Source organism: Otolemur garnettii, unplaced genomic scaffold, assembly GCF_000181295.1.
Source record: "Otolemur garnettii isolate 467f Iridium unplaced genomic scaffold, OtoGar3 scaffold00008, whole genome shotgun sequence".
NCBI lineage: Eukaryota > Metazoa > Chordata > Mammalia > Primates > Galagidae > Otolemur > Otolemur garnettii.
Window position 1 is genome coordinate 37,325,691 of NW_003852403.1, and position 13,474 is coordinate 37,339,164.

Genomic DNA, 13,474 nt, shown 5'->3' on the forward strand with positions numbered 1-13,474 from the left:
CCCAAGTAGCTGGGACCACAGGCACCTGCCACAACTCCTGGCTACTTTTTGGTTGCACCCAACATTGTTGTTTGGCGGGCCCCGGGCTGGATTCGAACCCGCCACTTTGGGTGTACATGGCTGGTGCCTTAGCCACTTGAGCCACAGGTGCCAAGCCCACACTATGAATTCTTAAGAGTCAAATAGGAGACCAATAAAGTAATAATGCATTTAAGTGTTTTTAAAATTTTAAATATAAAGAGCCACACTGAAAACTAAAGGAAAAGTGTTTAAAAAATTAAGGGTTGGACCCAGCATAGTGGTGTGCACCTATAATCCCAGCTACTTGAGAGGCTGTGGTGGGAGGATCTCAAGCCCAGAAGTCTGATTCCAGCCTGGGCAACACAGCAAAATTCCATCTAGATCAGCTATTCTCAGCCTATGGGTCACAACCCACAGGAACTATATTAAAGGGCCGTGGCATTAGGAAGGTTGAGAACCACTGATCTAGATGGATGGATGGATGGATGGATAGACACATAGATAGATGGATAAAAATTAAGGGTTATGTATGATTTGGCCTCAATGTGTGAGCCTGGGCATCCCATGAAGGAGCCCTGGCTCATTTAGTAGGGCATTTCCTATCATCTGGATCAACATAGCTTCTTGTTGATCAACATAGCTAAAACTTTTAAACATAATGTGCTCATAATCTTTTCAGCATGTGCCATAGAGTACATCTATCTTGGCCTATAAAACCATAGTAACTTCATTAACAGTCCCACTAAATGCAGTGTCTAACTCAGGTTCACTGGCAGACAGTACTAAGAATGTCTAAACATAAATTTTTAGTTTTTCAACTGGCTATGAGCTGGAAACCTGCTGTTTATACAGATAACAGATGCCTGGGGAATTAAAGTAGCACTGTGAAAAGAGCTTCCCCTAGCAACAAAGATATCCGCAAATACAGCAAATTTATAGTTATTAATTTTAGAGACAATCTGGGGTGGATTTTAAAAAAATCACAGAGGAGACAGTTTGGAATTGATTTTCTTTTTACTTTATAAAGAATGAGACTTAGCATTTTTGATATTCTCAAGTGTTAAGGGACAAACAATTTTAAAATTACCCTGTGCCCTTCCAATAGTTCAAAACCCATTTACTGTTATACAGCAGGGTTTCTATGTCAGCATCTGTGCCATATGTTTATAACATGCGAAGATATTTGTGATTGCTCTGTTTAGCCTTAAAATTACTTTTACTTTAAACACAGATATGCCAGCTGACAGTGTCTTGTATTCTTGCCAGGCTGTTTAGGAATGGGGCTGGACATGTGGGTATAAATTAGCCCCAAAGCAAGTACTATTAGAAGAAGAGTGTATCAGGTGGACAGCAAAGGGCAAGGATGTAGAGATAAGCAACCCATGCTCAGACATGGCAGTTCGCTTCAATGTGCTCCCCCAGGAGATTGATTCTGAGAAAGATTTCTTCAAAGATCGAGCTTCTGCACCTGCCTATAGATATGCAGAAATACGCAGAATAACTCTCTTTGAAAGGGATCCTGGAGAATCAGGCCGGGGTGCAGCTGGGAGTTTGAATACATGTCCTGGAGCGTTGGGTTCTGTTCTCTGTCTTCTTCCTTCATTAACATTATAATCTCTAGTTTTGGTTTGGGCCAGCAAGAACAGACAGTCAGTCTCCTTTATGTTTTTACTCTAAACAAAATCAACTGTATATGTGTCCCTCAGCCTTCACACTGAATTGTAATCTTAATGATAGCTTCCTAATGTTACTTCACTTCTTTGTATCTGTGTTAAATTCTTACTGAATGTTTGAAAGTATATAAGATAATCAGTAAAGTCAGTCCTGGTCGCTGCCAGAGCGAGTCTCGACCTCCCTTCAAATCAATCATCCTGTCTGCAGTTCCTTTTCCCTGAGTCTCCGATCAGAGGCTCCAAGAACACTTTCACAAGGAAATTGTTAAAAGTCTATAAAATACATAACTATCATGGCATCACTCCTTCAGAGTATAGAGGTGAAGAGCACTCTGGCTTTATCACATCCTCATGGGCCTCTGTTTCCTCTACCCCATAAGGGATTTAGACCAGCTCTTACAACTAAGAAGAGTTCTAGCAGACTGATACCACTTGACTTCTAGGGTTAAGGAATTTGAATGCTCTACTGTGATAACTACTAAGAAAGAAGTCAAAGGCCTTTTCCCAATTACTTATCTCACAAACAATCTCTACATTCAAACATGAGCAGAAAAATTTTTAATCACTCTAATGAATTTTCATATTAAAAATGCACAGGAGACATGAAAAGATAGATCAGAACAGGGGGCGGTGCCTGTGGCTCAAGGATTAGGGCCTCGGCCCCATATGCTGGAGGTGGTGGGTTCAAAAAAAAACCCTCAAAAAAAAAAAAAAAAACCCCACAAGGGACTAGAATGCCCTAATCATCGAGATAGATCAGAACAGGAGAGATCAGAGGTCAAGACTAAGAAGGAGAGCTTGGACAAAAAGGTTCCACTCCATTCAAAGAAGATCTTTAACTTTCTTTAGATAGCCAAACCTCCTTTAAAAAACTATTTCTAGGGCAGTGCCTGTGACTCAAAAGGGTAGGGCACTGGCCCCATATGCTGGAGGTGGTGGGTTCAAACCCAGCCCTGGCCAAAAACTGAAAAAAAAAAAAAAAAAAACTATTCTAGTCGAGATAGTCGAGAGCTCTGAGACTCCCAGTGCTTCAAAATAAGCATAGGTAGGATTAGTTCAGACAATATTTGAACTCGCTTCTGAGTACTATTTCCTCTTAAAAGGTCAAGTAAAATATAGCGTTAGCTAGAAAGTTTTCAAGCCAGATCAGGCAGGAGCCAGCAAGGGTAGCAAGATAAAGTCTGGGTTCTAGAGTCCCAGACGAAGGATCAGAGCAGAAATACCTGGGAAAAGGTCATCATCATCATCACTTCTGTTTCTACTGAGTCAACTTATACATTCCAGCTGTGGCCAGGGGCAAAGTATTATCAGTACTTGTGTTAGTATGGTTCCAAAGTCTCATACACACACACAAGTATTTTTGGCCCCAGGCTAGAGTGCCAAGGAGTCAGCCTAGTTCACAACAACCTCAAACACCTGGGTTCAGGTGATCCTTCTGCCTCAGCCTCCTGAGTAACTGGGACTATAGGTGGCTGCCATGATACTCAGCTAATTTTTTGTATTTTTAGTAGAGACGGGGTCTCATTCTTGCTCTGGCTGGTCTCAAACCCCTGAGTTCAAGAGATCCATGTACCTCAACCGCCCAGAGTACTAGGATTACAGGCATGAACCACTGTGCCTGGCTCTTAAGTCATATTAATCTTTATATAGGCTAAAAACATAAAGCCCTAGGTAGTCTAGCAAATTTATGCCCAACATGTTTCTAGTAAAAAGAGAGAAACACGAATTCAATGTGTGAAGTACTTTAACATATCATTAAATAAAAGATGAGTGTTATTCAAAGCAAATATTACATGCTATGGCTTAGCTATTACATGTTCTTTAAATCAAGAGTATTAGAAAGCCCTAAATTGGCTAACCAAAAGTCAGTCTCTCTGGTCCTCAACATTAATCTAAAATGGAACCAAGGGAACATTATCTATCAATGGTTTACTCATTTCAAAACTATTTTTCCTTTTTTTTTTTTAGACCAATGAACACCTTTATTATTTAGAACACATGACCTAAGACAGGAGAGAGGAAAAACTATGTGCCTTTCCAGGCCTTGGTTTTCCTCAGATAGAACTGCAGCTCCTTGCCTTCTAGCACATAGCCATCTGTTCTGCCACACTGGCCTGGTCTTGATGCAATGCACGCAAGAAGCTTGCCCTTCTGGAACTGCTCCTCCAGAAGACCACTCATTTTGGCATTCTTCTTCCTTTCATCAGCTTGGTCCCCCTTCTTGCTGCCCAAGGCAGTGCATAGTGGGACTCATACTGCTGTTGGTATGGCATGCTGTCAGTAAGAACCATGCAGTTCTTCACCAAGGTCTTGGGGTGAACCAGCTCATTATTGGATGCATAAATGATCCTTGTTTTCCTAGTACAACACTCTAAGCCCCTGGAGATGTTCCCCATGTCCAGACTCAGGGCACAGTATTTCTTGTCCCCTCCCCAAACATGGACTGCGTATATGCAGCAAGGACAATCTTGGTGTTGGCAGTGGGGCGTCCCAACTCATACTTTTGCTTTTTTTTTCTTTTTTTTGAGACAGAGCCTCACTTTGTTGTCCTTGGTAGAGTGCCATGGCGTCATAGCTCACAGCAACCTCAAACTCTTGGGCTTAAGCAATTCTCTTCCCTCACCTCAAGTGGCTGAGACTACAGGGGCCTGCCACAATGCCCAGCTATTTTTAGAGATGAGGTCTTGGAATTGCCCAGGCTGGTCTTGAAGTCGTGAGCTCAGGCAATCCACCTGCCCTGGCCTCCCAGAGTGCTAGGATTATAGGTGTGAGCCACGGCCCTGGCCACATACTTCCACTTCTTGTGATTGGGCTTTCTCTTGCCACTGGTCTTGTGATGCTTGTGCCAGTTGTCCTGAGAGATGCCCATTGCTCTGTGCTGGCTGGAAAGAGCTTCCTTCTTATATAATGTCATTTTAGATGTTATTTAGAAAGATGCAACGATAATCTCAAGTAATAAAAAGATAAAAAATTACAAATCCTAAAGGGAGTATCAACCACAACTTCAATGCCATACCACCACATGAATAAGCAGGTGCTATTTCCTCGTTCTACCCCAAGCCCCCTAAACACAGAAAGATACAATGGGTAGGACACACCTGGAAAAAAAGGTACTGAGAAAAAGAAAACAATCAATTAAGCTTCTGAATTTGAGCATGAAAGAAGGGGAAAAAGCTGAAAAATGCAGTGTTTTCTCAACAGGATTCCCTGTAACACTATTTCCAAGAGATAGTATATTTTTCCCATGATCCAAAATTTTGTAGAAAGGCTGAGTGCAGTGGCTCATGCCTGTAATCACAGCACTCTGGGAGGCTGAGGAGGGTGGATCGCCTGAGCTCATGAGTTGGAGACTGAGCCAAAGTGGGACCCACATCTCTAAAATAATAGCTGGGTGCTGTGGTGGGCACCTGTAGTCCTAGCTACTTGGGAGGCTGAGGCAAGAGGATCGCTTGTGTCCAATAGTTTGAGGTTGCTGTGAGCTATGATGCCACAGCACTCTACCCAGGGCAACAAAATGAGACTCGGTCTCAAAAAAAAAAAAATTGTGGAAAATTGCATATTTTCTCCTTCTTAGATCTTCGCAATGAAGATTAGTATATAAAAGACTCTCAGCTCAGTGCCCGTGGCTCAAGTGGCTAAGGCGCCAGCCACATACATCTAAGGTGGCGGGTTAGAATCCAGCCCGGGCCGCCAAACAACAATGATGGCCGCAACCAAAAAATAGCCCGGTGTTGTGGGGGGCGTCTGTGGTCCCAGCTACTTGGGAGGGGGAGGCAGGAGACTCGCTTGAGCCCAGGAGTTGGAGGTTGTTGTGAGCTGGGATGCCACAGCACTCTACCCAGGGGGACAGCTTGAGGCTCTGCCTAAAAAAAAAAAAAAAAAAAAGATTCTCATATGTCCTAGAATAAACCAGCCTGACTTTAAGCAAGTATCTCCAAATTCATTTGACTTGGAATTTTTATTTTTTGACAGAAAGTCTCACTCTGTTGCCCAGGCTAGAGTGATCTGGCCTCAGCCTAGCTTACAGCAACCTCAAATTCCTGGGCTCAAGTGATTTTCCTGCCTTAGTCTCCTGCTAAGGAGTATAGTCACCTGCCACCACATCCAGCTAATTTTTCTATTTTTAGTAGAGAACAGATCTCACTCTTGCTCAGGCTGGTCCAAACTCCTGACTTCAAAGGATCCTCCCACCTCAGCCTCTCAGAGTGCTAGGATTACAGGTATAAGTCATTGCCTGGCTAGAAAAACATATTTTTAAATAACAGATACTAAAATCCCAAGAAACTCATCCCTAACCCTAATGTAGGGGAGCTAATTCTAGGGACAGATTCCCAGGTAGGGCAGACCTGCCTACTGAGGGCTCTTCCTCCTATTTAAAATATCAAATATACCATCAAAAAATAAAAAATAATAATCAAATAAAAATTAAAACCTCAAATAACCATCCAACTTTCTTTCTTTCTTGAGACAGGGTTTCAAAACACCCCCTTGGAGAACGGTAGAAAACAAGTGTTCCTAGGCCCTGCCTGGCTGTTGCCCAGGCTTTGCCTCTGATGACTAAGCTACAGCAGAATTAGCATCCCCAGAGTTCAGGGAATTATCTTTAAAAAAGAAAAAAAAGCCTTTTCATTTACACACACACCACACACACACACACACACACACACACACACACACTTCCTTCAAGCTATATCACAAGTAGAACAGTCAAGACTAAAACCCCAAACTGGTTGATTCTAGTCTAGTATCCTTTCTGCTAGTAAAAAGGTTTCTATGGGCTGGATTACGAGACTAAAGGCAATGTCAACTGTATGCTGCATGTAAAGTTATAAACACCTGACTTACAAATTTCTAAAAGACAACATGACAAAGTTGTGCTTTACAATAGAGCAGTGGTTCTCAACCTGCCTAATGCTGCAACCCTTTAATAGTTCCTGTGGGTCCCGACCTACAGGTTGAGAACCACTGCAATAGATAAATGAAGGGTGCTTCACATTTTTATAAACTAATTAATCATGTCAATCAAATCATATGATTTTGCTAGGCTAAGGAAGATTCAGCCAGTTCTACCCTTTACAAAGTTTCTCATGACCACACAGAGTAGACAAAAGAATAGTAAACTGAACATGTAAAAAGATCCATTTTCAATAATCTCACTTTTCACTACAAAAATCTTTCATAAGTTAAGTGACCTAGGTGCCAATAGCAAAGAAAACTGGATTTAGTGAAGCTTTGAGGTTTTTTTTTTTAAAGTCAGAGTCTCATTATGTCACCCTTTGTAATGTGCCATCACAGCTCACAGCAACCTCAAACTCTTGGGCTCAAGCAATTCTCTTGTCTGAGCCTCCCAAGTAGCTGGGACTACAGGTACCCATCACAACGTCCGGCTATTTTTTTGTTACAGTTGTTGTTTAGCTGGCCAGGGTGGGTTCAAACTCGCCAGCCCCAGGGTATGTGGCCGGCATGCCCTAACCACTGAGCTACAGACACTGAGCCAAGCTTTGAGATCTTAAGTGTTTATTTGGCATCTAAAAATACTACTAACACAGAAAGAGATAGTACCAGTATCATCTTTTTGTCCTTTTTATATTTAAATACTCTGCCACGCAGGGTGTGCTGGCTCATGTCTGTAATCCCAGCACTTTGGAGGCTTAGGCGGGTGAATTGCTGGAGCTCATAGGTTTGAGACCAGCCTGAGCCAGAGTGAGATCCTGTCTCTAAAAATAGCCAGGCATTGTGGCAGGTGCCTGTAGTGCCAGCTACTCAGGAGGCTGAGGCAAGAGGAGCACTTGAACCCAAGAGTGCGACGTTGCTGTGAGCTAAGACACCACAGCATTCTACAAAGGGTGACCAAGTGAGACTCTGTCTCAAAATAAATAAATAAATGAATAAATAAATACTCTGTCAGTTTTGTACAGAATTCTGTTCAAAAGAATACAAGCAAAATTTAGCCTTAACCTGTACTCCGTTTTAGGTCTAAAATTTGTTCATTATCAGAGAAAAGATACTGATAAAAACACTTTTTACTAAAAGACTACAGAGATTTAAACCTTCAACACTTTGAATGGAAGATGTACTTAAATGTTTACAATGATAAAAAGAACTTAAAAGTCTCTATGTGTGTCTGACTAACATCCAACCAGTAATTATGTTGGTAGACTGGTACCTATGGTAATTTTTTTTTTTTAGTGTCAACTTCAACTATTTCATTTTCCTTATATTAAGAATTCTTAGTGAAACCAAGTACTTTAAAAGGGAAAAGAAAAAGCCAACAGTTAGCCTCAGATAAAGGATTAGGCAACAGCACAATTTAAATAGGCCAGGCTCAGCACTGATACAAATCAACATAGGTATAGCCTAATAACTTCCAAATTCTTCTACTTCTTTATCTGTTCTTGTTTATCTGTGTTTTACTACCATAGGACAATGAAATCAAGCCTCTAAAAGATTAAGTAGCTTGCCTAAGGTCACACCATGACTGGGGAAAGAGCTAGGAATAGACCCAGTTCTCCTGATTCCTGAGCCAGTATTCCTTTTTACTCTGGCAATGGTTCTCTAGGAGGTGGGGATGGGTATGGGGCATATTCCCCCTCCCCTTACACACTAATGGACATGTCCCGTTAGTAAATGCCCCACTCTATTAGAGTTCTTGGGAGCTCCTGTTGCCCACGAGAGCGTATCATTGCCTCTAGTATACTAAGGCAGAAGAAATGCTGAGAACTGTGTGCCGAATATGGATACAACCTTGATGTTGTCAACACAGGAACAAATTACCAGCTGGCCTATAACTAGTGAACCTGAGCCATAAAATATGCATAATGTAAAACCTTAATTGATTCCTATGAAGTAAAAACTTAGGTATGAATTCCATTGGTATCACTTAAAAAATAATGTTTCATAACAAGGATTAGTCTGATGCCAAATGCCAAACATTTTCACTAAAAGTTATAATCCAGTGGATTATACTGACTTGAAATCACACTGACTTGAAAAAAGGTTTTTAAATAAAAGTGAAAAGCAAAAGCAAAAGAACTGCAAAAAGAACATGAATATTTCAAACTCTTTTTGTTAACATTCCAAATGACCTATAGGCATACTAGAAACTCCTGATTTGCCCTGTTCAGTGCAACACAAGTTCCTGAAGAGTTATCTGAAATATTGAAACATACATAAAATTCAGTAAGGGAACTATGTATATAATCTCAGAGGTTCTTACTCTAGGTCAATGGAAAAAGGAGTTCATGGAGAAGTGGGCTTGAAAAAATGTTAGTCCCTAGGTGAGAAGCAAAGCTCAAGAAGGAAGTCCAGTAAGCAGAGACAGCTCTGCTCATAATTGACAGGTGTCTTTTTTTTTTTTTTTTTGAGACAGTCTCAAGCCATTGCCCTGAATAGAGTGCTATAGTGTCATAGCTCACAGCAACCTCCATCTCTTGGGCTCAAGCAATCCTCTTGCCTCAGTTTTCTATTATGAGTAGAAGCAGGGTCTCACTCTTGCTCAGCCTGGTCTTGAATTCCTGAGCTCAAGCAATCCACCCGCCTCAGCCTCCCAGAGTGCTAGGATTACGGGTGTGAGCCACCAAGCCCAGCAGACAGGTATCTTGAGAAAGTCTCCAAACCTCTCCTAGACTCTCCCCTGTTGCAAAACAAAGGGGGTTGGATCAGGACACACCTAAAGTTAAGTCCAACTTTCATGTACTAGAAGTACCAAACAACACTTTTTGATATTTTAAACAGCCAAACCTAAATTTCTCTATTATTCAAATGAGTATTCTTAATTAAATAGAAAAGGAAGGCTGTGCAAAGTATCCTCTGGTGGACAGTTGGATGTGCCAAAGAATGGCACAGAAGGACTTCTCCTCTGGGCTATCACTCAAATAATCAGAATTTATTCAATAACTCACTCATTTATCATTCAGAAATAATTAGTGTGTGTCCACTATGTGTCAGGTATTGCATATACAGTAGTTACACTGACAGACACAGTCATGCTCTCATGGATTATATAGTCTAATAGAGTAGATGACATCAAAGTGCTATTTGCGTTTTAATACACTGGCATTAATGAACAGCAGATGTGTATTATGACCCAATCAACAGGGAAGTGTAAGCGCCAATGAAGAAAGGATTCCTAGGCAGGGCACAGTGGCTCATGCCTATTAATCCCAGCATTCTGGGAGGCTGAGCCAGGTGGACTGCCTGAGCTCAGGAGTTCAAGACCAGTCTGAGCAAGAGTGAGACTCCAACTCTAAAAATAACTGGGCGTTGTGGCAGGTGCCTGTAATCCCAGCTACTTGAGAGGCTGAGTCAAGAGGATCACTTAAGTCCAAGAGTTTGAGGTTGAGGTTGTTGTGAGTTATGACATCACAGCACTCTGTCCCAGGCAACAAATTGAGACTCGGTCTCAAAAAAAAAAAAAGAAAGAAAGAAAGAAAGAAAGTATTCCTAAGAACATCACAATTAAGCTGAGACTTGAAGGAAAATTAGGTATTAGCCAGGTAAAAGAATGTATAATGCCCCTGAGAAATAGAGAAAAAGGCCAGCTGTGGCTGGTTTAAGATAAAGAAGGGGGGCAGACGCTATGGCTCAAAGGAGTAGGGCGCCGGCCCCGTATGCCAGAGGTGGTGGGTTCAAGCCCAGCCCTGGCCAAAAACTGCCAAAAAAAGATAAAGGAGAAAGTAGTGCTAAGCATAAGTGCATGGTACATGAAGGCTCATTCAGCTGCTTTTAAAGACTTTGACCTTTATCCTAAGGGCAGTAGAACACACTCAAGAGATTTAAAGGAGGAGAAAGACAATGATTTAAATTATGATTGTAAGAAGACCTTTCTGGCTGCCATGTTAACAATGAATTGGAGATAGGATAAAGTTGAACTGGGGAGACCACAGGGGAAGCTCAAGAAGGAAGTCCAATGAGCAGAGACAGCTCTGTTTTTAACTGACGGGTGTCTTTGGAAAGTCTCCAAACCTTTAGATGTCCAGTACCCTTGAGAGCCAGCCATGGTGGCTTCCAGTGCTTGCTCTCCTCTTTCCTATAGTAATATCCCAATTTGGGGTGGCACCTGTGGCTCAAAAGGGTAGGGCACTGGCCCCGTATGCCGGAGGTGGTAGGTTCAAAACCAGCCCTGGCCAAAGGAAAAAAAACCCTAATTTATTCTACACATTAAGTGCCTGCTGTGTGCCAAGCAAACCCATTTAAATCCCAGGGCAGAAGTGGCAAAGTGAAGATCATAGCAGCTCTATAAAGGAACTACTAGTAGAAGCCCCTTCCTTTTCTCTCAGTCCTCTTACGGCTAGACATACCATAGCAAAATAGTTGATGATGCTCCAACAAGAAGGACCCCAATCGCAGTTGTAGCAGGGTTTAGACGTTTGCCCCAACAGCTGGGGCTACTTTGTTACTGTGATTTTGATGAGTTCAGGTTAAATAAGTAGGATCCTATTCCTATAAAGGGCTAAGTGACTACAGTGTGATAAGTAGTATGTCTCTCTCTCCCTTAAGTGATATGCAGTGTCTCTCTCACTACCACCCCATTGTTATCATGCAATTGATCCTCTTATTGCAGACTCAATGGCTATGCATTAAAATACCTATACATTCTAAAATTAACTATTGTGATGGCTGCACAATTATGTAAATATAATTATGCATTTTCACAGGGTGAATTGTATGATATGTGAATACCATAAAACAGATCAATAAACATGTTACAAATAAAATAAAATATCTATTCCTTAAAGATGATATTATGGTTGAATGAAAAGACAGCAGAGATAAAAATGTCAGATCTATAGGATTTACTATTCCCATAAATGTTGCATAATGACATATCTTATTATTTTTATTTATTTATTTATTTATTTTTGTAGAGACAGTCTCACTTTGTCACTCTTGGTAGAGTGCCATAGCGTCACACAGCTCACAGCAACCTCTAACTCTTGGGCTTAGGCGATTCTCTTGCCTCAGCCTCCCCAGCAGCTGGGACTACAGGCTCCTGCCACAACACCCAGCTATTTTTTTTTTGGCCGGGGCTGGGTTTGAACCCGCCACCTCCGGCATATAGGACGGGTGCCTTACCCTTTTGAGCCACAGGCGCTGGCCCGACATATCTTATTTTATAGTCACAGGAAAGCTAACAAGTCTCTAAGACGGTGAGAAGAAATCAAATCTATAATGGCTATATTTCCCCCATAAACCACTCCTAGCTACTTGGCAGGCTGAGTCAAGAGGATCAGCCAGCTAAAACCTTAGCCAAAGAGCAGCAATAAAAAAAGTCAACATAAACCCTCAAAAGAAAGGTCTTTTTGGAAAAAGTTTGGTTGGATACAAGAGAGGGAACTAGATAATTTCTTCTTCATATACTTTCCACAATATACACAGGGAGGGTGTAATGTGTGAACACATGCCTCATCTGGTCCTAGGCCTCTACTCTTTTTTTTTTTTTTTTTTGAGACAGAGCCTCAAGCTGTCCCCCTGGGTAGAGTGCCCTGGCACTACAGCTCACAGCAACCTCCAACTCCGGGGCTCAAGCGAGTCTCCTGCCTCCGCCTCCCAAGTAGCTGGGACCACAGGCGCCCGCCACAACGCCCGGCTATTTTTTTTTGGTTGCAGCCGTCATTGTTGTTTGGCGCATCTGGGCTGGGGATTCGAACCCGCCACCTTAGGTGTATGTGGCTGGCACCTTAGCCGGTTGAGCTATAGGCGCCGAGCCTAGGCCTCTACTCTTAATGAACTGTCTCTCACTGCTGCTCTGCAGAAGGCCCTCTTCCACTCTCCTTAAGGCAGCGGTTCTCAAACTGTGGGTTGCGACTCCTTTGGGGGTCAAATGACCCTTTCGCAGGGGTCACCTAAGACCATCCTGCATATCAGATATTTACATTACGACTCATAACAGTAACAAAATTACAGTTATGAACTAGTAATGAAAATAATTTTATGATTGGGGGTCACTACATAAGGAACTGTATTAAAGGGTCATGGCAATAGTAAGGTTGAGAACCATCAGGGATAAGAAATGTAAACTGGAAGCAAGTAGCCCTTAAAATGCCATCTACAGTTTAAAAAATTAACTGACTCCATCTGGGTGTGGTGGTTCACACCTGTAATCCTAGCACTCTGGGAGGCCTAGACGGGTGGACCACCTGAGCTCAGGAGTTCAATACCAGCCTGAACAAGACTAAGACTCCCATCTCTAAAAACAGCTGGGCATTGTGGAGGGTGCCTATAGTCACAGCTACCTGGGAGGCTGAGGCAAGAGGACTGCTTGAGCCCAAGAGTTCGAGGTTGCTGTGAACTATGATTCTAAAGCGCTCTACATGAGGGTGACGGACTAAGACTCTGACTCAAAAAAAAAATTAACTGATTCCACTGTATTTACATTTGTAATGATGAAGATAACAAAGAAAGCTTATTCAAGTAGAAAGATAATAAAAAAAACTGATACTATTTAAAACAGTTAAGGGATTGGTCTAAAGGCTCACATCAGAAGGAAAGAGATTAAAGCTATGACCAAAGATTGAAGTTCTCAATAGGATGCCAGAAAAATCAATAGTGCTATGATTTCCTGAGGAGATACAAGACTCAGCTACTGATAATCATGACATAATAATCCAAGACTATTGATGCAGGAAAGTAAATAAATTCCTCAAGGTTTGTTTGTTTGCTTTTTAAAAGGGGTGGTCTGAGTGCAGTGGTGTTTAGAACTAATTGATCACACAAGTAGTTCCGAATTTCTTTGTTCCTTCTTTACTCACACTGCCTCGCTTGACTAGCCTAAAAAAAAA

The 13,474-nt window shown here is 41.9% G+C and overlaps 1 protein-coding gene and 1 pseudogene across 3 annotated transcripts in view; both read right to left on the reverse strand.

The window, feature by feature from the left end:
• CPEB3 (cytoplasmic polyadenylation element binding protein 3) overlaps positions 1–13,474 on the reverse strand; it is a 187,718-nt gene that overhangs the window by 12,403 nt on the left and 161,841 nt on the right. The window lies entirely within an intron of this gene.
• Positions 3,720–4,667, reverse strand: LOC111723133 (annotated as a pseudogene).